Source organism: Suncus etruscus, chromosome 5, assembly GCF_024139225.1.
Source record: "Suncus etruscus isolate mSunEtr1 chromosome 5, mSunEtr1.pri.cur, whole genome shotgun sequence".
NCBI lineage: Eukaryota > Metazoa > Chordata > Mammalia > Eulipotyphla > Soricidae > Suncus > Suncus etruscus.
Genome location: NC_064852.1, coordinates 46,523,783 through 46,551,335, shown reverse-complemented (window position 1 = coordinate 46,551,335; position 27,553 = coordinate 46,523,783). Strand labels below are relative to the sequence as shown.

At 36.6% G+C, this 27,553-nt stretch overlaps 1 protein-coding gene and 1 long non-coding RNA gene across 2 annotated transcripts in view; both read right to left on the bottom strand.

Annotated features, from left to right (window-relative positions):
* Nucleotides 1-22,597, bottom strand: part of LYPD6B (LY6/PLAUR domain containing 6B) — a 164,763-nt gene extending 142,166 nt beyond the window's left edge. Inside the window, exon 1 of the mRNA XM_049773049.1 lies at nt 22,583-22,597. The gene's annotated coding sequence lies outside the window, so the exon portion shown is untranslated. The remainder of the gene's footprint in view (nt 1-22,582) is intronic.
* A 42-nt stretch (nt 22,598-22,639) lies between these two features.
* LOC126008791 (uncharacterized) overlaps nt 22,640-27,553 on the bottom strand; it is a 77,029-nt gene continuing 72,115 nt past the window's right edge. Inside the window, exon 3 of the long non-coding RNA XR_007495850.1 lies at nt 22,640-22,689. This is a non-coding gene — a long non-coding RNA (uncharacterized LOC126008791). The remainder of the gene's footprint in view (nt 22,690-27,553) is intronic.

Sequence of the window (27,553 nt, the reverse complement as noted above, 5' to 3'; positions counted from 1 at the left end):
TTTCTTTTATTTTTAATTTTGTTTTGTTTTATTTTTATGCCACCCAGTAGCACTCAGGTGTTACTTCTGGCAGGCTCAGGAGACCATTACTCATGGCAAACTCGGGAGAACATATGGGATGCCAGGAACCAAAGCCAAGTCAATCCTGGTTGGCCGCATGCAAGGCAAACACCTTACCTGCTGTGCTATGGCTCTGGCACAAGCATTTTTTTTTTTTTGGTTTTTGGGCCACACCCTGTGACGCTCAGGGGTTACTCCTGGCTATGCGCTCAGAAGTTGCTCCTGGCTTCTTGGGGGACCACATGGGACGCCGGGGGAATCGAACCGCGGTCCGTCCTAGGCTAGCGCAGGCAAGGCAGGCACCTTACCTCCAGCGCCACCGCCCGGCCCCTGGCACAAGCATTTTCTTATAATAGCAAAATTCTGTGCAAAGAGTCCATCACTTGGCAATTGATACACAAACATAGCTGTGTATCAAGCAATATTGTTCATCACAAAGGGACAGAAATCTTGCAATTTGTAACATGGAGGGGTCTAGAGAACTTTACGTAAGTAAAATAAGTTAAAGATATAACCATATGATCTCACATATTAAAATCTTAACAAATAAAAGCCTCATAAGTACAAAGAATAAAGTGTTGGTTACCAGAGGCAGGAGGTAGAGAGGGTAAAAAGAACACAAAGAGTCAAAAGGCACAAATTTACCATAAAAGGAAATCACTAAATCCTGGGGGAATAATGTAGAGCCTGGTGTCTATAGTTCATAACACTATATGTATACCTAAAACTTGTTAAGAGTAAATTTTTTTACTATTCTTATATATAAAGTAACATACCTACAATAATATTAAGAATAAAGTATGGTGGATACAAAATTACTGCATCACTACCACCTCATCCATGTGTACTTTAGTCTGCCATAAAAGAGTAAATCTTAGATGCTAAAGCAATAGCAGGTATAGACATAGCAAGCAAGATCACATCAAGATTTGATACCTGGAACCATATATGGTATCCAAAGCCTTGTTATTCATGAGTGTAGAGCACTGTTGGGAATGGTCCTCAAACAGCAACAAAACATAAATGAATAACTAAATACCCAATCATCATGTGACATACCTGAAATGAACATGTTGTGTGCTTATTTTATCACAGTTTTTAAAAAGAGAAAAAGAGGGCTGGAGATATAACACAGGGGGTTGGGCACTTGTCTTACACACAGTTGATTAAGCCCTGCCAGGAAGATCTCTGAGTTCTGTTGGATATGGCCAAAAAAAAAAAAAAGAAAGAAAAAAAAAAAGAAAAGCTAATTGAAGGACACATTCTCTGAGGAGCTGTGTCATTTGGAAAAGGCTTTATTATACTAATCTCTGTTGTGCATATAAGAGAAATAGCTCTCCATGGCTCTAGTCATCTTGAACTACACCTTCCCTCCTAATCCCACACCTGCCACCTCTTGGATGGGATCAAGAAGTGGATAGAGGATTGGGTGAGGCAGAACAGAACCAATGATTTGACACTGAACAGGTGATTCCTAGGTAGGTTCCATGATCAGGGTTGAAGGGGTAAGGGGAAAGCAAAGATCTCTTCCTTTGAGAGGAGGAGGTGCTCTGAGCAAAGGCCTACACATGGTGGAAAGGCAAAGCTCTGGCAGTTAAAAATTCACTAGTATCTAGTAATTTACTTATGCCAACTTGCAGACCAGGTGTGGCTTTGTTTGTGGAGGGCTTTATTAGAGCAAGGAATTGTTTGACTTTAGCAAACAGGCTTAGAACTGAGCGATCTGTAGTTACCACACCTACTGGTAAGGGGGGGGATTTGAGTTCCAATTTTTTTTTTTGCCATTTGCAGGGTCTGGGATGGGAAGAAAAAGTGTTTGGTTGGGAAAGCCCAATTTCTTTTTGGAATTGTTCCACTGGATGCAGTCTGACCTCATCAGACCACATCAGCTTTCTTCTTGGGATGATAATCATAGCCAAGACCTTTCTTCTTCAATACTTCCTTGCCACCTCCTGTCCAAATATGAATTCTCTTAGTTTACAGATAGCCACATATAAGTCACCCCAAAAAAGCTTCTTGTAGTCTTGTCTTCATGACTTTTCATCATGGGTTTTATATATGAGAAAGAGGGGAGGAGAGGGTTGGAAGCCACAGTGTAACTGGAATCCTATCTTATGGAATGCAGGCTCCTTTTCACATAATCCTCAAGCAAACAGTACAAAGGTCAGCTGGCAAAGGAAAAAGTGCATAACACATTTAACAGTTCTAAATTAATTATGAGCTCTTACTGGGTTATCATCAGAACTCTACTAGAAAAATAAGACAGTGGCAGCAATAGGTAATAATGCTCCTGGTTTCCACAACTTCAAATAAAAGCATTAGAAGTGATCTAGTATGTCGAGTTGCTAAGGACAAAAGGTGTTGCCTAGTTGAGAACACGGGGCTACTCTAGTATGCACACCTGTTCATAGTATCATATGATCCCTCCTTACATAATATGTTGTATAACTTTGTCTAGAAAAAAGAAACCCAGACCCTTGCTTGCATTTACTACCAAACACACCCTTACCTGGTTTTCCAACATGCATGTAATTGCTCTAAATATTACTATAAATTAGCTGCTACATCTCTGCAAAGACAGTGCCCCCAAGGAAAAATTGTTTCTGATAATTATGAGCCAGTTTTTTTTCTGCCCCCAAAAGAATATATATATTTATCTCACTATCCTCCAAGAATTTTCACATTCATAATATATGTTATTGGAGACAGGAGAGCAGTGAAGACTTAAGAGAACTTTAATATTTTTGACTAGTGGAATTCCAAAACTCAATCAATAAATATTTATGAGAGTTAGTATGTGCTACTTGTTTATGGCAGAAATATGAATAATTGCATTGGTTTCCTTAGGGAAAGAGTTCTAAACATGAACAGGCACGAAGCAAATGAGACTGTGGGACTCTGTCAGCAAGCACCATGTAAGTGATCTTAAATACATACTAACTACTAAATCACCCCAAACCTCATGAATTCTAGTTGGTGAAGATTCAGTATTCTTACAGAGCTAAAGATTTTTAATTCCTTTCTTCTTCCCTTAAATAAGCACATGAAGAGTCCTTAATACCACATAATAATTGTTCCACTTGAATTATGTGAACATTTTTTTTCTTTTGGAAAGGGGCCTTGGTGATAGCAGGTGGTATTCAGGAATTACACCTGGCTCTGTGCTCAGACCAGAGGCTTAGGGAAATTTAGTACTCAGGGAACCATGGTTGGCTCCATGCAAGGTAAGTATCTTAAACGTTACACTACTTCTCTGGCTCCAAATTATTTTAACTTTTTATTTTATTTTATTTTTTCTTTAATAATAATTTCTTTATTTAAGCATCATGGTTACAAATGTTCATAGTTGGGTTTCAGCCATAAAATGCACACACCACTTCAGCAGTACAACTTTCCTGCCATCAATGTCCCCCCATATCCCTCCTTCCCATCTCCTGCCTGTCTTTGAGGCAAGCATTGTATTACTTTATCTATCATTATAATGATAGTTTTTAGTGTAATTGCTTCTCTAACTGCACTTACCACTCTTTGTGGTAAGCTTCATATCACGGGTTGGTCCTTCCAGGCCTCAATGTTATTATCTCTGTGTATTATTACTATACTGTCTTTTATTCTTCTTAATTCCAACAGATGACTTAGACTATTCTGTGTTTATCTCTCTCTCTCTTTGACTTATTTTACTCAGTGTAATAATAGTCTCCATATCCATCTAGGTAAAGACAAATTTCATAACTTCATTTTTTCTAATACCTGCATAATATTTATTCCATTGTGTAGATAGTATTACATTGTGTAGATATAGCACAGTTTCTTTAGTCACTCATCTGTTATTGAGTATCTGGGTTGTTTCTAGATTTTGCTTATTATAAATAGCACTACTGAAAATGTAGGAGTGAGGAGGGCATTATTGTATTATGTTTTTGAAGTTCTAGGGTATATCTCTAGGAGTGGTATTGCTGGATCATATGGGAGCTCAATGTCCAGTTTATAAAGAATATCCATAATATTTTTGATAAAAACCAGACTAGACAGCATTCGTACCAATAGTGAATGAGAGTTCTTTTCTCCCTGCATCCACACCAACAATGGACATGTGAACTTTTTAAAGCAAAAAAAGCCCTCTCATATTTCCCAGTGTAAACTTTAATTTTTATTTTAGTCTCACATAGAAGATAATATAATAAAATAAAAGAAGATAAAAATATATTGCCTGAACCTATACCACAGCATACATATAAGCAATAGCAACCCAAACTATAAACCCTATAGCATGCAACTTAACATTAGTAACATATTAGATGATATTCTGCTTAATCCACACTACTGCCTACATATGGTGCTCTGTGGCCCTGGTGATGGGAGCTATGTAATGGGTCATTTTGAGTTCAATGAGCCTTACCTCCATGCTCTACCAAATGATTGTATTTCAAACCACATCCCTATGGAACTTCTGTGAAAACTTTCTTCATCAGCTTCTAATTAGATCTTGTATGTGTGCAAAATAGATTTTTTATTAAACAATGCTTATTTAGAAATAGGAAGAAAAAGGAAATACACGTTCAAGAAAGAACACAGTTTGAAAAGTAAAAAAAAAAAAGACTGACACAAGCAAGTGAGATACATGTTCATGGAATTCATCTCTATTTGTGCCATTTAATTAATTTGTTTGTTTGTTTTTAGGCACACACAGCAATAATTAGGACCTAAATTTCTGGACCTACACCCAGAAATTACTTCTGGAGGTAACAAGCGACCATATGGGATACAAGAGATCAAATCTAGGTTGGTGTGTGAAAAGCAAGCACCCTACCCACTGTTTTGTCTATCTAACACTTCTCTTTGGATTTTTAAATGCCTACAGAGCTGGGCTGGAGAGATAGTACAGGGCCCGGAGAGATAGCACAGCGGCGTTTGCCTTGCAAGCAGCCGATCCAGGACCAAAGGTGGTTGGTTCGAATCCCGGTGTCCCATATGGTCCCCCGTGCCTGCCAGGAGCTATTTCTGAGCAGACAGCCAGGAGTAACCCCTGAGCAACGCTGGGTGTGGCCCAAAAAATACAGTGGAGAAGTCACTGCTTTGCACACAACAAATCTATGTTCAATCACTAACATTACATATAATTCCCTGAGCCCCACAAGGATCCCTGAGCACAAGGAGATGAGTAACTCTGAATACAGCTGGGTATGCCCTAAACATTTTGCCCCACCTCAATTTTTTTTAAATAAATGTACACAGTGCTTTATCATCACTTTAGTTCTTCCCTAATTTTTCTTAAGAATCTTCCAATTTTAAAATAGGTCTACTTGACATTAAATTGAACACAAAACTAAATGCAAGTACTGATATTGAAATTCTGTCATATTATGATGTTCAGTTATCTAATGCTCCAAAAGGGAAGGAGGGAGGGAGAAAGGAAGGAAAGAAGGAAGGAAGGAAGGAAGGAAGGAAGGAAGGAAGGAAGGAAGGAAGGAAGGAAGGAAGGAAGGAAGGAAGGAAGGAAGGAAGGAAGGAAGGAAGGAAGGAAGGAAGGAAGGAAGGAAGGAAGGAATAAGAAGCCATTCACATTTCAAATCTATAGAGAAGATAATCTTATAAGAACAGAAGTAGCTGATCCACTACTATTCTTCTTTTTTTCTTTTCCTCCCTGCACTACTACTTTTAACGAAACCTTAAGGAAAGGGCTATATTCATGGAGTAGTTTTTGTCTTCACTAAAGCTGAAGAAAATTTAGAAACAATATTTAAGCCAACAATAAAAATAATTAATTTTTGACATCTCCACTTGATGAACTATGATGCTACAACAAACTATTATTAGTATTTATTTGTATAACAAATACAACAAAATACTACTAGTATTAAAAACAATTTTCTAGGGGCCTGAGCGGTAGTGCAATCGGTAAGGCATCTGCCTTGCACACACTAGCTTAGGATGGACCATGGTTCGATCCCCTGGTGTCCCATATGGTCCCCCAAGCCAGGAGCGATTTCTGAGCACATAGCCAGGAGTAACCCCAAGCCTCACCAGGTGTAGCCAAAAAAAAAAAATAAGAAATTTCTAATAAGTAAAGCACATATTAAATATGTAGATGCTGAAGTACACAGTAACATTTCACAAAGTAAGTTTCATGTTAGCAAGCTAAATTTTAGTTCTAAATATCTCTTTCCTAAAATATTCTTCAAAATAAAGTAAATTATCCAGAGAACACAGAGCTATGCAATCGGACTAAAGGCTCCTTAGGATTGTACCTTGCCCTCCAATCCATAAGCATCCATAAACAGCACCTCGCACATCAGTCTCCATTTCTCTCTTCCTTGGTGTGATCAGTACTGACCTACTGACAATAATATGAAGTTAATAAAACTGAAGGTGACTGCAAAGTGTCTTTCTGCTTTCATATACCTGTCTCAGTATGTGCACTGACTCAATACACTGGCTCCAGCTGGGATAATTTGAAACAAAAGCATTTTTTTCAATAAATGTTACGGTGCAGTGCTTATGTGCTTATGACTGGACACTTTCATTTCTAGAAAGTGGCAAGATGAACATCATGATTTGGGGGCCTTCATTGAAGGTTCTAAAATATGTTTCTTGTCCTTCCTTAAAGAGATCTTATCTAGCTAAGTGATAGCAGATTGATGGCCATGACCTTCTTCACATTCTTCTGACTCCTTTTAAAATAAAATCAAGGCTCTTAGTGCTGAGATCCATGGGCTGAGTGCCAAAGAGCTGTAATTAGGACCACATATCATTCCTGTCCCTCAAGACCATCATTTCAGCTCATTGTTAATGTGTTAATGCCACCAACAAACCTGACAAAAGAGACAATCCAAGAGAAGCATGCTGTCTCAATACTCCAAGATCATTTTCTTTAAATAGTGGTTGCCAGAAAGGCAATGTCTTCATACTGAAGACAAATATGACACCATATTGACATTACAACAAAATTCTGTTACAGACATAAAGCTCTTCAAGGCTTTAATTTTAAACTGATGATTTGATATCTTCCTAAATTATGTATGTTAGTAGTGTTTCATAATCTAAAATATTTATTGGCCTCGACTATATGTATGTACTTGAAATATTGCTATTCCTATTTCATAGTAGAGCAGATGATAATTTTCTTTAATTACACATTAATTCTAATATATTACCTGTATAGGCAGTTATTGTTTTAGCAGAGTAAGGATTAATGGGCACATGTTCTGCTATCATCTGACTGAGGAAGAAATAGAGGAATTACACATGATTCATTTTCCTCCTTTTCTGAGCTGAATAGTATTAATAACATTGTCACCTTATATTTATAAAGCAATTTTCATTTTCAAAGTGCTTTTGCAGCTGAGATTTAATTTTCCTGCATCTTTTGTCCTTGACAGATTCTTCCAAATAGCACACTGTTGTTTGTAGTTTTTCAACTTTATTATGCCCAAACATTTTACATGTATATCTTCTATATTGATAGTATACGGTGGTAGAATAACTGTGCCTTTGTTGATTGATAGGCTAGGATTCAACTCATGACTCAATCATTACTTACATGATTGTGGAAAACTTACTATGAGCATCCATTTGAAAATGGGGTAATGAAACTGGGATATGGCTCAAATGATAGAGCACACAGATACCATATACACGGTATCAAGTTCTAATTACAAGTTCTAATCCTAGATATCATATGGCTCCTCCAAGCACCACCATGTGTAACATCAATGACTCACAGCATCATGGAGCCCCAATCATCACTGGGTGTGGCCTTGGTGCTCCCTGAACACTACCTGTAGTGGCTCCTATAGAAAAAAATAATGAAAATAAAATAGAGATAATGTCAACTTCTTTTAACAACTGCTGAAAGTCCAAATAACCCATGAAAAAGTATCTGGCACATAGCAAATACTCCATAATGAGTTATTAGTAGTAATAGAAGCTAGTCTACCCTGCTTTAAATGTGATCTAACATTGTGCTTTTAAATATTTTGATTTAGATATGGAGGAAGCAGAAGATAATGAAAAATTAGAGTCCCAAAGAAGTGCATAAGTTCTCTATCATTGCAATCTCAGACACTGAGATTTCTGTCCTAAAGGTCCTGCTCCAGCAAACAGTCTGCAAAACCTCATTTGTTTTCTACTTGAATTAAGTACAAAGACAACAATGCTTTGGATAAGCCTCAGTACTCAACAGCTGGCATTCTTATACTGCTACTTTTAAATGTATTGAACTCAAGAAAATGTCTCAAATAATGTTGCTTGATTAGCAAAGGTACAGTATCCACAAAGCCACCATCAATTTCAAGTACAGGTAGCTACACCATTAGTAGTACTCTACCCAACTCCCAAAACAGATACTGAACCAGAGCTGGTCTAATTAAGCAACAAAAGGAATTAAGAGGAATGAGGATTATGACTTCTGAGACTATATCATAAGAGACACTGAGTTTCTAGCTTGATCTCTTGGGTCACCTGCCTGTGGAAAATCAAACACCATGTCATGAAGATTCCAGGCCATCTCAAGAAAAGGCCCAAATGGAGAGACACCAACTTGCCAGCACTAACTGCCAGTTAGGTATGTCACATTATACATAAATTTTCTCGCCCCAGTTAGGCTCAGAAGATTACATTCCTAAAAAAATATCTGACCAGTTTTGAGAGAAATGCTGATCTGGAATAATTCAGTGAAGTCACTTCTGAATTCTTTGACATAGAAGCCATAGAGATAAAGAATGATTATTGGTGTTTTAACAATTAAATTTTATACTGTTTTGCTATGAAGCAATATATATGTGTCTAGGGCCAAATAGATATGCATGTGCCTGTAGGTTACCAACCTAGGTTGGTACCTGATACCCCATATGGTCACCTGATCACTACCAGGAGTGATCCCTGAACACAGGAGTAAACCCTGATCAATGCATATGTGTGTGTGCAATAGACTTATGTTTATTTAAAAACCATAAAGTAAAAATTTAGTGACAAGAACAGAAAATTATTAGCTATGTATCACAAGAACAGGAGGACCACTATAAGATTCTGGTGTCTGGGAAGCCCAGGATAAAAACAAAAAGTGTTTCAAGTAAGGAATACTGATGAAATGTTCAGAATTCTGCTTTTTTTTTTTTTTGATCTACTAAAATTTTAAATTGAATGCTGACTGCTAGACTTTTCCACATGGAATCATTAGTAATAATAGAATAATTATTCTTTCCGATGACAATAATTATGAAGTACCATTATATGCCAGTAAGTTTTAACTGTTCATACATTACAGATGTCAACATAGTTTATTCTCTCTGCATTGAACAAAAATGACATTAGAGACTCAAGAGGAGGGAGATGGAGAAAATAAAAATGATCAGAATTAAATTTATTTGGTGTCAGAAAATGGAAATCCAGAAAATTAGTGGTAAGTATTAGAAGATATTTGAGAGACTTCTGACAATCACGGAGTAACAGTTTTATGCACCTAGAACTGATGGATAGGCTGGGTTGTGCTGTCTTAAAATCGCCTCTCAATCTCTGTGATCTGACACAGTATAAACCTGCATTTCAATGACTCAAAACCCATGGTGGACCATAGGCAAGTGTCTTCTCTGTATTGTCTTTAGTATTGTGGATATCTCTAACTGGGAAAATACATTTTCATAATCATCACAGCTTTTAGAGTAAGAGTTTCATATCAGCATGTAAATAATCTGGTCTAAAAATGTGAACATTCATAAAATGCTCTCAAGACGCTAGAAAAAATATTATCATCTACTTTGACAGCTGAGAAATTTTAATGACAATGAAAAGTTAAAGCACATCATTCAATCAGCAGTGATGCTTAAAGTCATTGTAATAAGTAGGGTTGCCAGCCAATGACTTTTCTTTCCTTGCTACTAGGCACTCAGGAGAAATGTTCATGCTGTCGTTAACTTGAGAAAAAAGATTATTAGGATCACTGATATTTGTGCTCATTAAAGAAAATATACACCATAGAATAAAATACTTCATTTTTCTCTAAGTACTTAGGCAAACGTTCTTTTGAAATAGATGGGATCAATCTCCTTAGCTATATTCTTGGCTATGACTAACTAATGTCTAAAATGAAGCCAAAAAGGTTTATAATGGAAGCTTAGATTTTCCAAAGAACACCTGAAACTCATTTTTTTTCTGTATTCCTCACTAATGACTAGCCCTCAGAATATCACTATATGAAACCTCTTCATGTTGAAGATGAACTTGACGTTTCAACCTTCCCTAAAGCTCTAATTTACAGGCTGCTGACAGCTCATAACAGAGACCAACTTTATGACTTTTGGATTAAGTTTTAAAATACAATTTCCTTCTCTCAGATGTGTGAAGTCTTGATAGAATTTTAGGACAGCAAGGAAGATCTGTATTTTTTTTTATTATTTTATTAGTTGGAATTACTAAACTCAGTAGCACATAATTCTTCTGAACTAAAAATAATTTATTCAAAATAAATATGAATCCGAATGTTGGATTGCTAAATCAAAACTTCACAGAGATAAAAGCATTGCTTATAATGGTAAAGCTTTTCTTCAAAGATTGTGTATACAGAAAAAAAAAGTTGAAAAAGCAACTAGTTGTAAATTCTTCTCCACCCTTCTTCCAATTCTTAAATTCTATGCTATAATCCTTAATTTAGAAGAAAGGATGTGAGTTAAATACTAAGCAAGAACCTCAAATGCTGTCAGGTAAACCTCCTTGAAGCTCGTCTTCACTGCTCACTTGACAGCTTTCTTCTCCTTTGCTTTATTAAGCTTTTAAGGGGTAGGGAGTAAAGAAAGAATGGCAATTTTAGTGTTGACATAAATGACATATAGTCAAATAGGATATTAGTCAAGCACCCATTATTTTGTTTATATATTAGTTTGTCAGTTTATTAAAACACCTTGAAATTGGGGAAACATTTCCAATCAAAACTGTACATCTTCTCAATAACTTTACATAGCACAAGCATATTATAAAACAAACATAACAATCTCCTAAGAAATTAACCAAGCTGTTTACTCAAGAATCTACTTAAAGTAACTTTTTTGTTCTAATCAGAAAAAAATATCTAGCTGAAAAAATGTGAAGAAGGTTCCCTTCTTTCAAGTGTATAATGGAAAAAGTATGGGGTAATATGGACTTTATTCCCCCCAAAGGAATCAATAACCAGCCTTTCCTGAATTAAAAATAAACTAGAAAATATCACAATACCAAATTAATAATGCACACAAACATACTTTATATTTCAATAGATCCTTATTATTTGCAAATTAATACTCTTCCCTCTAGTCTACATTAGGAGCCATTCTGATACAACTATGTAACTTGGATAGAAAATGTTGCTGTAGAGTTTATCTTTCAATTTCAAATATTATTTATCTCATTTGTCTTTCTCATAGAATTTTAATCTGGAAGCTGATCTTAACATATTTCATGTCATCTGTCAACCAACCTATTTTCCATCCCAATACCGAAATCTTCGAGCAAATCATCCAAGGACATTACTGAAGTCTATGAAAGTTTTGTGTGTTTTTTTTAACTTTGACTTAAGCATCGTTATTTACTACATTGCTAATAAGAAATTTTCAGGCATAAAAAGTTACAACAACATATCAACCACCAGCAACCTCCCATCAACATTTTAAGTTCACTTCTTCCCATTTCCATCTCACCTCCTCCATAAATTCAGTTCTTTGAACCAATTCTTGGTCTGTCACTACTGACCATTTGTTCTGCGTTTACTTTCCTTGATATAACACATAGGAGAGTATTCGGTATCTGCCCTATGCATCTGACAGACTTTACTTAACTTGATACCCTCAATTCCATTGAAATAGTAGTAAATGGTATAATTGTATCTTTTTCTCATAGCTGAACAGTATGCCACAATTTCTTTATTTGGACATTCGTTCTTGGGCACTTGGTGTGACTAGTGCTACAATGAAAACAGATATTTAAGCATTTTTAAATACTGTTTTGAGGGGCAAGAGTGATAGTACAGTGAGTAAAAACTTGTCTTGCACTTGGCTAACCTGGGTTTGATTCCTGGTATTTTACATGATAACTCCAGCCATCTAGGAATGATTCCTGACACAGAGTCAGGAGTTCTCCCTGAACACAGTTGCCTGTGTACAAAAACAAAAACAAAAAAAAATTTGTCTTGGAGCTCATAGATGTCAAGCACAACTACTGAGTCAAGTGGTACCAGAATAAATACACTCTCAGACTAACAAAGGAGCATTGAGAGCTCAGAAACAAACCCTCAGATATACATAATCAGCTAAACTTTGACAAAGAACCTAGATATATTAAGAGAAAGAAAAGCCTCTTCTTTTTTGTTTGTTTGTTTGTTTGTTTTTGTTTTTGAGGCCACACCCATTTGATGCTCAGGGGTTACTCCTGGCTAAGCACTCAGAAATTGCCCCTGGCTTGGGGGACCATATGGGATGCCAAGGGATTGAACCACGGTCCTTCCTTGGCTAGCGCTTGCAAGGCAGACACCTTACCTCTAGTGCCACCTCACTGGTCCCCGAAAAGCTTCTTCAACAAATGATACTGAGAAAACTGGTAAGACACGTGTAAAAGAAAAATTCAGATCCCTATCTCACATTAGACATAAAAGTTAATTCAAATGGATTAAACACTTTGATATTAGACCTGAATCCATAAGTGACATGAAAGAAAATATAAGTAGTACTCTTCATAATATTGACTTGGGACATCTTTAGTGACAATGTTACTGGCCAAGTAAACAGAAGCAAAAAATAAACACTGGGATTACATCAAATTCTGCACTGCAAAAGAAATATTGCCTAGAATAAAATGACATCCCACAGACTGGGAAAAATTTTGATCTTCACACAGCTGACAAAGGGCTAATACTAAAGATATATAAGGCACTTAGAAAACTTACATCAACAACAACAAAAAATTAAAAATTTTAAGAGTCTCACATTCCATTAAATAGGAGAAACATATCATTTATCACCCAAACTGCAATGCTTCTGACATACAAAGAAAACTCTAAGTAATGCCAGAAGCAGCAATTAGACTGAAACTAATCTTACAATCCACCCTCTTTACACGCCTCACAGTTATACCACAACTTAAGCAACAAATTTAATTCCTGAGACTCCTTGTAAACAAAACCACTATTTCATTAGCATTTTTCTGATGTTTCAGATTTCTCCAACTAATTGTTCAGGTCACCAAAGCATTTGGTTCCCTTCTCACCAGCCCTTACTGGAGACCTTCCTATCTTGTTCATCAAAATATTCACAACTTACAAATTAAATGAAATTATATTACTTTAAAGTAGGCTTAAAAAATCAAAGGTGGGGCCCATGTGTTAATATAACAGGCCGAATGCTTGCTTTACATGTGATCAACTCAGGTATGATCCTCAACATTGAATATGCTGCCCTAAGCATTGCCAGTCCTGAATGCAGAGTCGGGGTAACATCTGAGCATTGCTGGGTGTGGCACAAAATTAAATGGAAAGTTAAAGTTGTACAATATAAATTCTACAGTAATCATTAAAATAAAATAAATATATTTCATATGTTAAAAATAGCAGCCAAGGGCCCGGAGAGATAGCACAGCGGCGTTTGCCTTGCAAGCAGCCGATCCAGGACCAAAGGTGGTTGGTTCGAATCCCGGTGTCCCATATGGTCCCCCGTGCCTGCCAGGAGCTATTTCTGAGCAGACAGCCAGGAGTAACCCCTGAGCACTGCCGGGTGTGGCCCAAAAATCAAAAAAAAAAAAAATAGCAGCCAAGATTGAATTTAAAAAAATCAATCCCAAAGAATCAAAAAAATAAAAAAAATAAGTGGGACAAAGAACAAATGAACAAAAATAAAATAAGATGAGTACTCAAACTTAACCATATGAACAATCACATTCACTATAAATATGTAATGAATATGTAGGTTTGTATAGTAACTATAAAGGTATATGTACCTATATTTTCAGAATATGTACTAATGCATAAGAATATAGTCATTATATTCACAATATATCAGCACATATTCACTATAAATCTCACATCACAACTCATAGTCAAAGGCTAATTGTTAGATACTAAAGACATGAGGCTGGAAATATAGTATAGGAGTTAAGGCATTCACCTTGCATCCAGCTGACGTAGGTTTGACCCAGCACCTCATATGGTCACCTAAGCACACCAGAATTGATTCCTTAGCACAGAATCAAGAGGAAGCTCTGATTATAGCCAGGTCTACCCCCACCCAATAAATAAATAAAATTACAAACTCAATTAAATGCTGCTTATTATAAGTGTTTTAAACTCATTTTAAATATGAAGACCTAAAGAGATTGAAGTCAGAATGATGGTTTAGCCAGAGGAATAGTACAGCAGATAGAGAGCATCTGCCTTGCACTTGACTGACCTGGGTTTAATCCCTAGAGCCCCATATTGCACCCCAAGCACCTCCAGGAGTTATTCCTTAGTGGAGAACCAGAAGTAAGACTTAAGCACAGCTGAGCCTGGGCCAAAAGCAAAATGAAAAAAGTAATGATAAACCATATTTCTTTCTCAGGTTACTTAAAAATAAATAAGTAAACTTAGAGTGGCAGTACTAACAGAAGGCAGTGTACATTTCAGAGTAAAATTATATTTCCAAGAATAAAAATAGCTATTCATAAATATAAGTGATTATTAACCAAGAAGACATAGCAGGGCCAGAGAGATAGCGCAGCAGTAGGTCATTTGCCTTGCATGTGGCCGAAGAGGGACAAATCCTGGTTCGATTCCCAGCATCCCATATGGTCCCCCAAGCCTGCCAGGAGTGGTTTTTGAGTGCAGAGCCAGGAGGAACTCCTGAGTGCTACAGGGTGAGCCCAAAACACAAAAACAAAAAAATAAAAAATAAAAGAAGAAGATATAACAATATTAAACATATATTAACCTATTAGTCGAACTTGAACTAAATAAAACAAAAACTTACTGGACCTCAAAGATATATAGATAAATTAATCATTATAAATAGAAATTTTGATACCTTTTTCTTAATAATTGATAGAATAGACAGCAAACGTTTATCAAGTAATTAAACCTAACTATTAGAACAATCCACTTATCAAAACTTAAATACACATTCTTTTCAAATATTTAGCAAGGTAGAACATATTCAGGACCATAAGATAGGCTAACTCAATTAAAAATATCTCTAATCAGCACCAAGTTCTTGTCCAGAGCAGTAAGTTCCATCTATTATTGTCCTAATAGATCCTTCTCTACTCTAGTTACACTCACCGCTCTCTGTAGTGAGCTTTCTACCCTGGGCTGAACCTCCTGACCTTTGTCTCTATTATCTCTGAGTATTATTACCATACTATCTCTTGTTTTTCATATAGACCACAAATAAGTGAGATTATTCTATGTCTATTCCTTTCCCACTGGCTCAGTTCACTCAGCGTAGTAGTAGTCTCCATGTCCATCCAGATATAGACAAATTTCATAACTTCATTTTTTCTAATCGCTGCATAGTATTCCATAAGTGGAGAAACAAAAGAGCAAGGCACCCCTCCATTACCAATAGTGCAAACCACAGTGTCAAAAAGGAAAGCAAGAGAAAAAGAGAGGGGGGGGGAAGGGAGAGAGTGAGTAAGAAAGAAGTAATTAGCCTGCCCTAGATAGAGCAAGGCAGGGATGGCAGTGTGGGGGTGGGAGAGAAATGGGAGATATTGGTGATGGTGATTGGAAGGGTGCATTAATGAAGGATGCAGTACATTGTATGACTGAAACTCAACAATGAAGAATTTTGTAACCATGGTGCTTAAATAAAGAAATTAAAATATATCTCAAATCATAAAAGTACACCCTCTCCCTACAAGAAAAAGAAATTCAAAATCAGTAACAGAAAGTTCCCTAGGAAACCCCTAAGAATTTGGAAACTAAACAACACTTTTACATAAGTCATAGATCAAAGTAATTGTTACAAATGATATGATAAGCTATTATGAATTGACTGCAAATGAAAAAAACAACACATGAGATGGAGACTCAGCTAAAGTTTCACTTAGAAAAAATTGGCCATAGAGACAGTTCAGTGGCTAGGGCATTTGCCTTGCATACAGCTGCCCCAGGTTCACTTCCATGGCACTTCATGTGATTCCTTGAGCACCACCAAGAGGGATCCCTGAGAGCAGAGGTAAAAGCAAGCCCGAGAGTTGATAGGTATGGGGAGGGTGGAGGGAAAGAGGTAGAAAGGGAGGGAAGGAGAGTCGAAGGGAGAGAAAGGAAAAAGAACTGAGTGAGAAAGAAGGAAGAAAGAAAGAAGTGAGGAAGTGAGGAAGTGAGGATGGGAGGGAGGGAGGGAGAAAGGAAGGAAGAGGGAGGGAAAGAAGGAGAAAGGAAGTAAAGAGGAAAGAAGGGAAGGAAGGGGGAAGGGTAAAAGAAGGGGGAGGAAGGAGGAGAGAGGGAGAGGGTAAGAAGTGAAGAAGGAAGGAAGAAGGGAGGGAGTGAGGAAGGGAAGAAGTGAATGAGGAAGAAGGGAGGAGGAAGGAAGGAAGAGGGAAGGAAGGAGAGAGGGAAAGGAGGAAAGAAGAAAGAAAGGAGAGGAAGGGGAAGGAAGAAAAGAAGGAAGGGAGAAAGTCAAGTATAGAAATAAGTAAAATAATCATACATCAGGACAAGATAGGTTTATTTTAAGATTGCAAGGTTGGTAAAAACTTACCAAAAAATCTATACTTATTATTATGCTTATTATTATAATTATTATTGTCTATACAATATTTTCTGTATTGAATTTAGAGAGAAATCCTATATAGTTATCTCCAGAGATACACAAAAATATCATTTGACAAAATAGAACAGGTATTTGTAATTAAAACCCTCAGCATGGCAATTACAGAAAGGAATTGAGAATCTGGAAACAGAGACTATGAAAGTCCTGTGATGATGGGCACAGTGATAGTAAAGAGGGTAGGGCATTTGTTTTGCATGCAGCCAACTAGGTTCAATCCTAGGCATCCCAGATGGTCTCCCGAGCCTGCCAGAAATAACTTTCTGAATGCAGAGCCAGGAGTAACCCTTGAGGACCACCGGGTGTAGCCCCAAACCAAAAACAAAAGGAAAAGAAAAAAAGGCCTGCAGTGAATATCAGGCCTGAATAAAGCCTGAATGTTTTACTTAGGATCAGGAACAAAGACCTTGCTTTCTCCTTCGAATACTGTAGGAAAGGATCTTGACAACATAACTCAAGAAGAAATTAAAGAATCCAGACAAAAGTAAAACTATCTTTATTGGAGGATACTTTGATGTGTAATAAAAAGTAACCTCAGTATACTAGATAGTACAGAGTAATCAGTTATACTTACATCTACCAGCAAGTCTGAAAGAGACATTTGAGAAGGGGAATAAAGCTTTCATTTACAGTATCATAAAAATTCCAAAGCACTAATAAACCTGACAAAAACTTGAAAGAACTGTTTACTCTGAAGTCAAAATATAACTCAAACAATCGTAAGAAAACATGTAAAATGTAGAGTTACAGGGTCAGAAGAATGGTATCCAGGCCAAGATGCTTTGTCCTTCTGAAAAAAGCCAACAATTACCTGGACTAGATCTCCATCTCTAGCAGAAATGCTAATGCACAAAAGGCTACTAGCTGAAGGATCCCAACCTCTCCAGCCTTCTTCAAAGACAATAACATCAATTGTTATCTACAAAACTAATAACGCATTCTGAAGGTTGGGCACCCTTCCCTAACCCACATTACCCTAACAACCATCATGACAAGTTGGTAATAAAAGTTTCAAGTTGGTAATAAAGGGGCAGGAAAAGATGGAAACCCAATTCCAGGTTAAGGGATAAAACTTTCCCAGGAAAGACTAAATAACCTACCCCTTGGCTCCAAAGTTTCTCTTCTTTTTTTAATAGAAAGGAAATAAAATCTAGCATTCCTAGGACAACATGGGATCTCTGCAGCTGCTGGTTTCCAACTTTTGGAGAAGTGCTCTGTCCTTTTCATTAAAAATAAACTCACTCTGTTCACAGACAGCTGGAGCATTCAAATAATCTTTTGTGATTCAATACCAAGAGCCTGCTCCTGGCTCAAAAGTCTTATTCATAGAATGGAAGACACGTATTGTTAAAATGGCATTTCTCCTTAGTTCAGTCTAGAGATTCAACACAAGAAGCTGGTTTTTGTAAAAAGTGACAAGCAAATTCTAATATTCAAATGAAATATTCTAAGGACCCAGAAAAGCAAAAATAATTACTTAACTCCAAAGAATTATTTAATTACTCAATACTTACTTAATTTCTTAGGGAATAGGTTAATAATTAATAGATAGCAGGTAGAGTTAGAGAATTAGTACAGGGATTAAGGTACTTTCCTTGCACACAGTTGACCCAGATTGACCCAAGACAATGAACTACACTGAGCACAATCAGGAATGTTCTGAGCACAGAGCCAGGAGTAAGCTCTGAGCACTGGTGGATGTGACTCAAACACCACCACCACCACCACCACCATCACCACAACTTACCTCAAAGGAAAAAATGATAGGCACATAGTTCAATGAAACAAAATAATCTAGAAACAGATATATTTGAATCATCAATATGTAGAGTTAGGGGATAGGAATGGGTAAGTATGTTTCCATACTTACCTTATGTTTCCTCCTAGTGTCTGGGAGGTCAATGTAATATCAGAGCTCAAATCCAGGACATTTTTACATAGCAGACATGCATACTAGTTTTCAATACTATGGCCTTAGCCCTGAACACTTCATCTTTAACAAATGTACAAAGACCATTCAATGAAGAACAGGCTTGTTAGTATATAGTGCTAGAACAATTGAATATTTATTACCAAAAAAGTTAAACTTTAATTCATACCTTTCACCAAAGAAAAACTGACTGAATATAAATCATAAAAGCATAAAACTTCACATTTTAAAGCCTCCAAGAGAAAATGTTAGAAAAGCATTTTTGATTTAGGATTAAATTAATATTCTTTAGATATGAAACCAAAAGCAAATTTCATAAATAAAAACAATTGACACACCAGATTTCATCTATTTAAATATTTCAGTTGTTTGAAAGACATTGGAATAATACAAAAACAAGCTACATACTGAGAAGATACTTGCAAAGCATATATCTGATAAAGTATTTATAGTCAGAATAGATAATACTCAAAAAAGAATAACAACCAATTTTTTTAGTGATCAGATACTTCATCAAATAAAATGTAAAAGGAGTAAATAGCGGGACTTGAGAAGGTGCTTGCCTTGCATGCAGCGGACTCAGATTGGAGTCCCAGCACCCCAAATGGTTCCCCAAACACAGCCAGGAAGAATTTCTGAATACAGAGCCAAGAGTAGTATTGCAGGGTATGGCTCCAAAACAAAAACAAACAAAAACACCAATAGTGTGGGTGTTCAATATCCTTATAAACTTTAGGAGATAAAAATTAAAACTACAATGAAATAAATTGACTGAGATACCAATTGTTGCTTAAGGATATAGAAGAACTGAAATTCTTCTATACAAGTAATAAAGTTCTCATTTTGACTGGTGACATAATACAATAAGGAAGTGAGTGGGCTTATTTAGTAAATATACAACTATCATAGAACTCAATAATCATATATTGGGTATTTACCCAGGAGAAAAGAAAATATTTATCCATAACAAAAATTGCACACAAATGTTCATAGAAGCATTATTTTTCATAATAATGTTAATCATAATAAATGTTAATCAACAAATGTATGCAATACCATATAATGGAACACTATTCCTCAGAGAAATGGAATGAACTAACAATCACACAGCACATCAGAATCTAGACAATTATGCTAAGTTAAAGAAACCAGACAAAAATAAGTGTATTCTGTACTTGTTGTAAAATCTAGAAAATGCAACCTAAGCTTAAGAGACATCATTTCCCCCTGAGAAAGTGGATGCACAGAGAGGGATGGAAGGCTGAGATAACCAAGGGGCACAAGAAAGCATTTAAGGGTGATGAAAGCATTTGTAGCCTGACTATAGTGATAGCTCCCCAGAGATAACTAATCAAAACATAGTAAGATGCCTTAAATATAAGAAGCTTTGGTACGTAAATCATATCAAGAAAGCTGTTTTTAAAAACAATTAGATCAGACTGCTAATTTGGGGTTGCCCTTCTACCAACCTAAATTTTGGCCTCACTGCAAAAATTTTCTTGAAAAGCATTTAAGAACAGACTGACATTGTTAAGTCAGTTAAGTTTAATGCTCTGTGAAATAGTCTAAACTAATCGTCTCAAAGGCCTGTGGCAGCAGTTTTCTGAGGTTATATCACATTTTCCCTTTAATGTAAACATAAGCTAATGTTGCTACTGGATATCAAACAGTGCTTATACTGCTGTAATCTCAGCCACGTTCATACCAACTGCTGAGGTGTACCAAAAGAGAGGTCAGAGAACAATGCCCTGAAGTTCTCTGTCTCATGACTTCAGTAGGTGATTCTACCAGGCAGAGAGCAAATTGAATCACTAGAAGATTTAGAGAGGAGGAAGGGTGTGGGGTTTGTGGGGAAAGGGGAGTGGGATTGTGTGTGTGAGAGAGTGTGTTTGTGTGTGTTTGTGTTCAAGTCTACACATACTCCCACTGGAATGTGGCAAAATTAGAGAAAGAGGTGACAGAGATATTTGGAGGGAGATCAAGAACCAAATGTCAATAGACATATTTCCCTTTAGTGCTTTCTGACCAATTAAGTCACTTTCTATATAACAAAGTGAGGGCTATTAATTGATAAATTGATAAAAAAAAAAACAACCACCTCATCTTTCCCGCATTAGGAAATCAGAAACGGTATAATTTCTCAACTTTGGTTTATGGAAAAAAATGCACACAAAACACACATACACAAATCTCTTTTGTAATAGTGGTATTAAGATATTCCTAGTTGGGCCCAGAGAGATAGCATAGCGGTGTTTGCCTTGCAAGCAGCCTATCCAGGACCAAAGGTGGTTGGTTCGAATCCCGGTGTCCCTTATGGTCCCCCGTGCCTGCCAGGAGCTATTTCTGAGCAGATAGCCAGGAGTAACTCCTGAGCATTGCCGGGTGTGGTCCAAAAACCAAAAAAAAAAAAAAAAAGATATTCCTAGCTCTGTGCTCAGGGATCACTCCTGATAGTGCTCAATGGACCATATGGGATGATAGGGATAAATCCAGTTGACTGAATGCAAGACAAGTGCCCTACCCACTCACTGTACTATCTCAGAAGACTGTATTACTTCCAAGGTCACTGATTCTGACACTTCAATAATTTCATCTCATATAAGGTGTCTTTACCAGGAATAGGGTCTTCTAATTTCAATTTGAACCAGAAATGACTTGGTTTTGACAAAAATAAATGCCTTAACCTCTTTCTCTTATGTGTATAGTTACATTTTACACAGCTAAGTAGAAAATCAATACCTATGGTCGAAGACATACAATCATTCTAAATATAAATACCATCAATATTAAATTAAAGCTGTAAATAAATGCTTCTTAGAGTTCTACATAAAATCCCCTGCATCTAAATTCAGTCCTAGTTTCAGGACTGAGGTAGCTAAGCTAAGTCATAACTAGCACAAAATAAAAAAAACCCTGTCTTCCCTTAATTAATACTTTCATCCTTCTCAAAAGCAGAACTGAAAAAAAGCTGAAATAATGCCTCACATGTGAAATTATGTGTACCCTGAAATCATTTCATGGGAGTTCCTGCCCTAAACTTCAGGCATAAAGTCAAGGTCAGAGTTCATATATAATTTAAGAGTTTTCCCAAAGACTCAGGAGTGAAAATTAGAACTTTCGCAACTCATATGACCCCTTTATGCAAAACACAAATGAGGTTATGCTGTGCAGGCCAGCTCTGTGTGTATGCAGTGCTTGGTGAGAGACTGGGTGTCAGTGTAAACATTTGAAGATATCATTCCTCTCTCTGGGTGCACAGAGTCTTCTACAGACTTCTACATACTTCTACAGAAAACTTCTGCTAATGCTTATAGGACTTCCCATAGAAAGCCATCAGGCAGCACAGAGGCCTGTAACCTCTCTAGAACATCTATAAGAGAAATACTTTTGTCCTCCTGAAGGTTTTAACCTGCCTCCTGAATGTAGTGGTCTGCACCAATAGCACTTTCTCACAAGTATCACCAAAATGCAGATAGTGTACCTCATGGTGCCTGTGCAGAACAGTTGTATATGGGGACATTAATGGTCATTGGACATCAAAAAACATTTACTTAAGCAATTGTGTTGGCAGCTGGTCAGGAATTCAGGGGGCATTCTAGGCCACTGATCATTGCTCTGACAGCTCAATATTCAGCAAAGTCATGTGGTAGCCATATTAAAGTGAAGGAGGTGGCAGGGCATCAAAGTCCTGTCATCATACATTTGTCTTCAACCTTCCACCATTAAAGCTATAATTTACAAATAAAAAGTTATACAAAAGCATCTACATGTAGATCTGTGCATCTATATTCCAAAGTTTGAATGTTCTCAAATAGTAGATAGCATCACTTACAGAAGCAATTTAAGGAGCCAAACCGTTTGTTTCAAAAAAAATCTCTTCAATCATCCTCTGAAACTCATACAAGAAAAGGGATCACAGTAATCTGGATCGAAGTGAGCCTGAGAAAACAAAAAAGTTAAGAAATTCTCAAAAATTTAAGTCTCAACAATGTCCCATAAAACCAATGCATAGAGGCTGGAGCAGTGGCTCAAGTGGTAAGGCATCTTACTGCATGTGCTAGCCTAGGATAAACTGCAGTTCAATCTCCCAGCATCTCATATAGTTCCCCAAGCCAGGAGCGATTTCTGAGCACATAGCCAGGAATAACCCCTGAGCGTCACTGGTTGTGGCCAAAAAACCAAAATCAAAAACCAAAGAAACAATGCATAGAGGGAGCTGTCAAGGTCCAGTGGACTATGGTATAGGGAGAGTGGCACTTTGGTAGGTGTGGTGAGGTAATATTATTTTCATAAAACATATTTATTCTTAAAAACTAAGAATGTATAATCACTGGAAACATTTAAAAAATGTACAATCACTGGTATCTATTCAAAGGATAGATAGAACTGGGTCTTTAATATCTAGGATTTCCCACTTATTTGTGCTAAGTCCCTCAAAAAGTGAACAAAAGGCTAAGTTACAATAAGCAATTATTCACAATTGTTATTTATAATATGAAAAATGCAATATTTGATACAGTGACTATATTTTTATATAAGATATATATATATATATCTTCTACTTTCTTACTAAATAAATCTGGTAACTATATAATCATACTTTACAAATCATGAAGGAAATCTGATTAAATAACCAAATAATAGGCCAAGAAAAACCATGATGCTTCAGTTCAAATCTACACTTGGATTTCTCCAGGAAAGACCAACAGTCATTGACTTTTTTTGTACTCAACAGATCAATCTATTTAGGCTTGTTTTATTACCTATTTCAATCATGTTATTGTCTGGCCCAATGTTCTGTCTTCTTCCTTCTAAAATAATTCCCAGTTTCTCAGCACTAATACTGGAAGAATTTTCAGGAATCATGAACAAATGATATTTGCACCCAGGAATGAGTTCTCGGTGGAGATCAGTGATGTAAAACATTCTCCAATGAAGGTCAGGCAACTATACACAGGAAGTTCAACTACATTTTAATTTCATACAAAGCATACATAATGCTTTATTTCATGTTTCTCTAAAGTCCAACTGTAACTGATTATCCTTTATTTTCTCTGGAATTTTTTTTCCACAATGCCTTTCTAACAAGTTATCTTGAAAATAACATTTGCATATATAAAACTGACGAGTAGGCACCAGGGAGAAAGCTCAAGTGATAGAACACATGACTAGTATATGTAAAGTCTTGGGTTTGATCTCCTGTACCTCATTATCACCCAACCGCCTCTCAGCACCACTGGCTGTGGGCCTAGTAGCCCTTGAGCATTAAATTGTTATGCCAAATAAGTATTGCGGTAAGTGACCCCTGCCCCTCACAAGCACCACTGGTGTTGACTCCTAATATATGGTGCTTTTGTGTATATGTATATAACAGATATTCATGAAATTGAAGAACCTATATATCAACCTTTTTCCAGCCATGGCCCCTTGTGACATTTCCTGTGTCTCCTTTCCATGCTATCCTACCAGTTGGTCTCCTAGTCTCATACTATGGTTCCTCAACTATGCAATTTTTATCTGTGGCCCCTTGAAATATCCTGGGGACCCATTAGGGCTCATTTGGCCCCAGTTGATAAATGTTGATCTATGCCATGTCCTTAAAGTCTTCATTTATTAAGGCCTTTCAAAGTGGTTTTCTTGGCTCTTCTAAAAAGAGAAATGTCTTTTGTAGTGGCAGATGTGGAGCAAGAGAACGAATAACATCAATGGTGTGCCTCCACGTTTTCCGGCTCAACTTCTGTAATAATGCACAACTCCCATGCCCCTTTATGGGTGATGACAATGAAAATAATTATGTGTTGCTATTTCAGGGCACCTGTTTTACTCATTGCCAAAAACTAAGCTTGGCAAGCATGTTTTAGTTGGCTCCCACTGAGAATGGAGATTTACTTCCATATTTTGTACTCTGGTTCAAAACTCTTCTTATGAAAAACAGTAAGAATTTTAAAGGGTATGGTCACACTAAAGACAAACTAACACAGAGGGGCACAGAGGAGCTATTATACAGAAAGGAGAGCATTTGCCTTACACATGGAAAGATAGCATGAACCAGTATTCGATGCCTGGTCCCCTGAGCACTACCAGGACTAATTCCTGGCATAGCCAGGAGTAACACCTGAGCATCACTGGATGTGGCAAAAAGCCCTTTCCTTTCCAAAAAAGAAAAATAAATAAATAAATTCATTTCTTTGGGCTAAAAGAAAATAGCTGATCTTTCTTTTCCCTTTATCTTCAGTTCTAAAATATTCCTACCCATTCCTTTCTCTTGCTGAAACCTTTATCTGCCTTAACTTAGAAATCCCTCTATCAGCAGCAACTTGCTATTTTTTCCCATCTGTAGCAAGTAAGTTTAGAAAAAATAAAATCTAAGGAAAAAAAAAAAAAAAACAACCCAGGGGAATGGCTTAGAGGTTTAATTATTGCCTAAAAAGCAGCACCTTTTAACAGCTTCTTTTAAGCTAATTTTCATAATTACTTACTGATTGAAATTAGGACTTGCAACTGTGTAAACTCATTTCCATATAAATATTAAATAGTGATTAATGCAGCTCAGGACCGAAGTTCAGGTTCTGAAAGCAGAACCTGAAAATAACTCAGGATATTTAAAACTAGGAGCAAAGTTGCTATTTGTCTCTCAAATGAGTTTTCATTCATTAACTGGCACACAATAAGCTTTCATTTGCTCCAAGATAATTCACCAAAGGAATCCAGGCAGTAAAAAGGGGAGAAAAGCACAACACCTCAGCCTTGTAACTCCTATCTTTCATAGTTTTGTGTCTCTCACCTGCTTGTGCTTGTTTTTTGCAGATTTTGTATGGTGTTGTGTGTCTATGTGCATATGCATACATGACTGCATGTGTCTGTCTCTCCACCTTCCTCTACTTATTAATCACTTTCTTACTTCCATGGGCACCCTGGCCCGCTCTTTCCTTCCCTTGCAGTTTCTTGCTCTGTCTGGACGTGTCCTGCATAGTGCTAGCCATTCTTTCCAACTTCACAGAATCCAATGGTTTCAACATTAAGAAGAATAGTAATTAATCAAATTATTTCAGAATAAATAATTCTTATTGCTCAACTCAAATGTATACAAATCATTGAGGCTTAACCCTCCTCTTCTTAACCAAATGTACACTTGGGAGTAGGGGAGAGAGGGAAAGAATGCCCAGTGAACACTTACTGTTACTTCAAGAATGAAATGTTTTTAGCTGTATTTGTCTGAAAGTATAGAACTAGTTACCATCCTTTAACAAAAAAGTGCCCTGTTATTGACAATTTTTGTCTTTGTCTATGTCTTTTTCTCATCTATAGATAGTGTCTATGCCATAATAGTGCACAATTCTTGAACCTTCAAAGTCACATAAGAAGTCAGAATAGTTGCCTTGAGCTACTAATAATATTAAAGAAAGCAGTAGCTATTTGGAAAGTATAGGGGGTGTGAGTTTGCACACACCCAGGGGTGTTGAGTAGCTATTCCTAGCTCTGTTTTATGGAGTGACTTTAAGTATTGCTCAGGGGACCATATATGGTGCTGGGGATCAAATTAGGACTAGATAGGGAAATGCTTTACTATTTCTCTGGCCCTGTTCTGGGGTGACTACTTGATGCATCCCAGCCTCCTCAAAAGCCCTTTGACATGGAGCGAAGCAATATCAAGGGAACAAGGCAACCACAATATTCAAACCACAATAGTGGTTTGAAGCCTCTCATTACAAAAGTTATCTATTAGCAAGGATCAGACATAAAGAATGGGAATGCAATTGATGCTTATTTTCTTTGGTCTATAAGTCTGGTTTTATCTTAAATAATTTAAGTTGGATGTAAAATCTAATTTTATTCACTCTTTATTACAAAGAAGAATACACCTGAGAGTTAAAGAAAACACTCAAAAATTTCAGTTTACAGGAAATAGATAATTGCTCTCCTGTTCGAAGAACTACCATATCCAAAATAATCCCCAGTGGTTAACTCCAGGGTAGTAGTTGTCTAACTACTTATTTCCACCTTCCTGAGGTTCAGGACAATCCTTTGGATTTTTGGTTCAGCGAATCTAATTATGACCTTTACATGTAAAGTATGTCCTTAAAATTATATCCTGTTTCTTGTATTCCAGGGGTGAAGTTATAAGGCTTTATTTAATTTTCTCTTATAGGAGCTAGAGTTCAATTATTCCTATGTCAACACTTCATTCACATTTATTTAGTAAAATTACATGCTGCTTTTCAAATCCTTGCTTGAACATTTCAAAAGACAAAGGCGTTTTATTCTCCGTATTATTCAGTCACAGAGACCAAAATAATTAAATCAGCACCAAAAATTAAGTAGATAATTATTTTCTTAGTTGCTAGAGAATATCTTCTCATTCATTATATGTTAATGTTAACCCTTTATTATTCTACCATTTTAATACCAACTGTACAATTCCAAAATAATATTCCATTAGAATATATCATATACACAGAGAAAAATAAAAAAAAACTCTTGTTCCATTATAATTAGAATGCCAATGTTGATATAAAGGAATCTCAAACTGATTGATAAAAATTACATATAATGCATCAACAAGTGCATCACCAAATCAATGGAGTAAGTGTAAGAAAATTAGTTAAATCAATCATTATCAGTTGGGGGAAACCAAAGTGATCAGGTACAGAGCAGAAGTAGTAAAACCAAAAGAAAATTTGCAATATGCACCAGAAACAAAAAGAAAATTCTTGAAAGAGAATAATCACAAATTTAACAAGTTGTGGGTAGTGAAGAAAATGTGTTTTTAGAGCATTCAGATAGAACAGAGATCTTTTTCCTA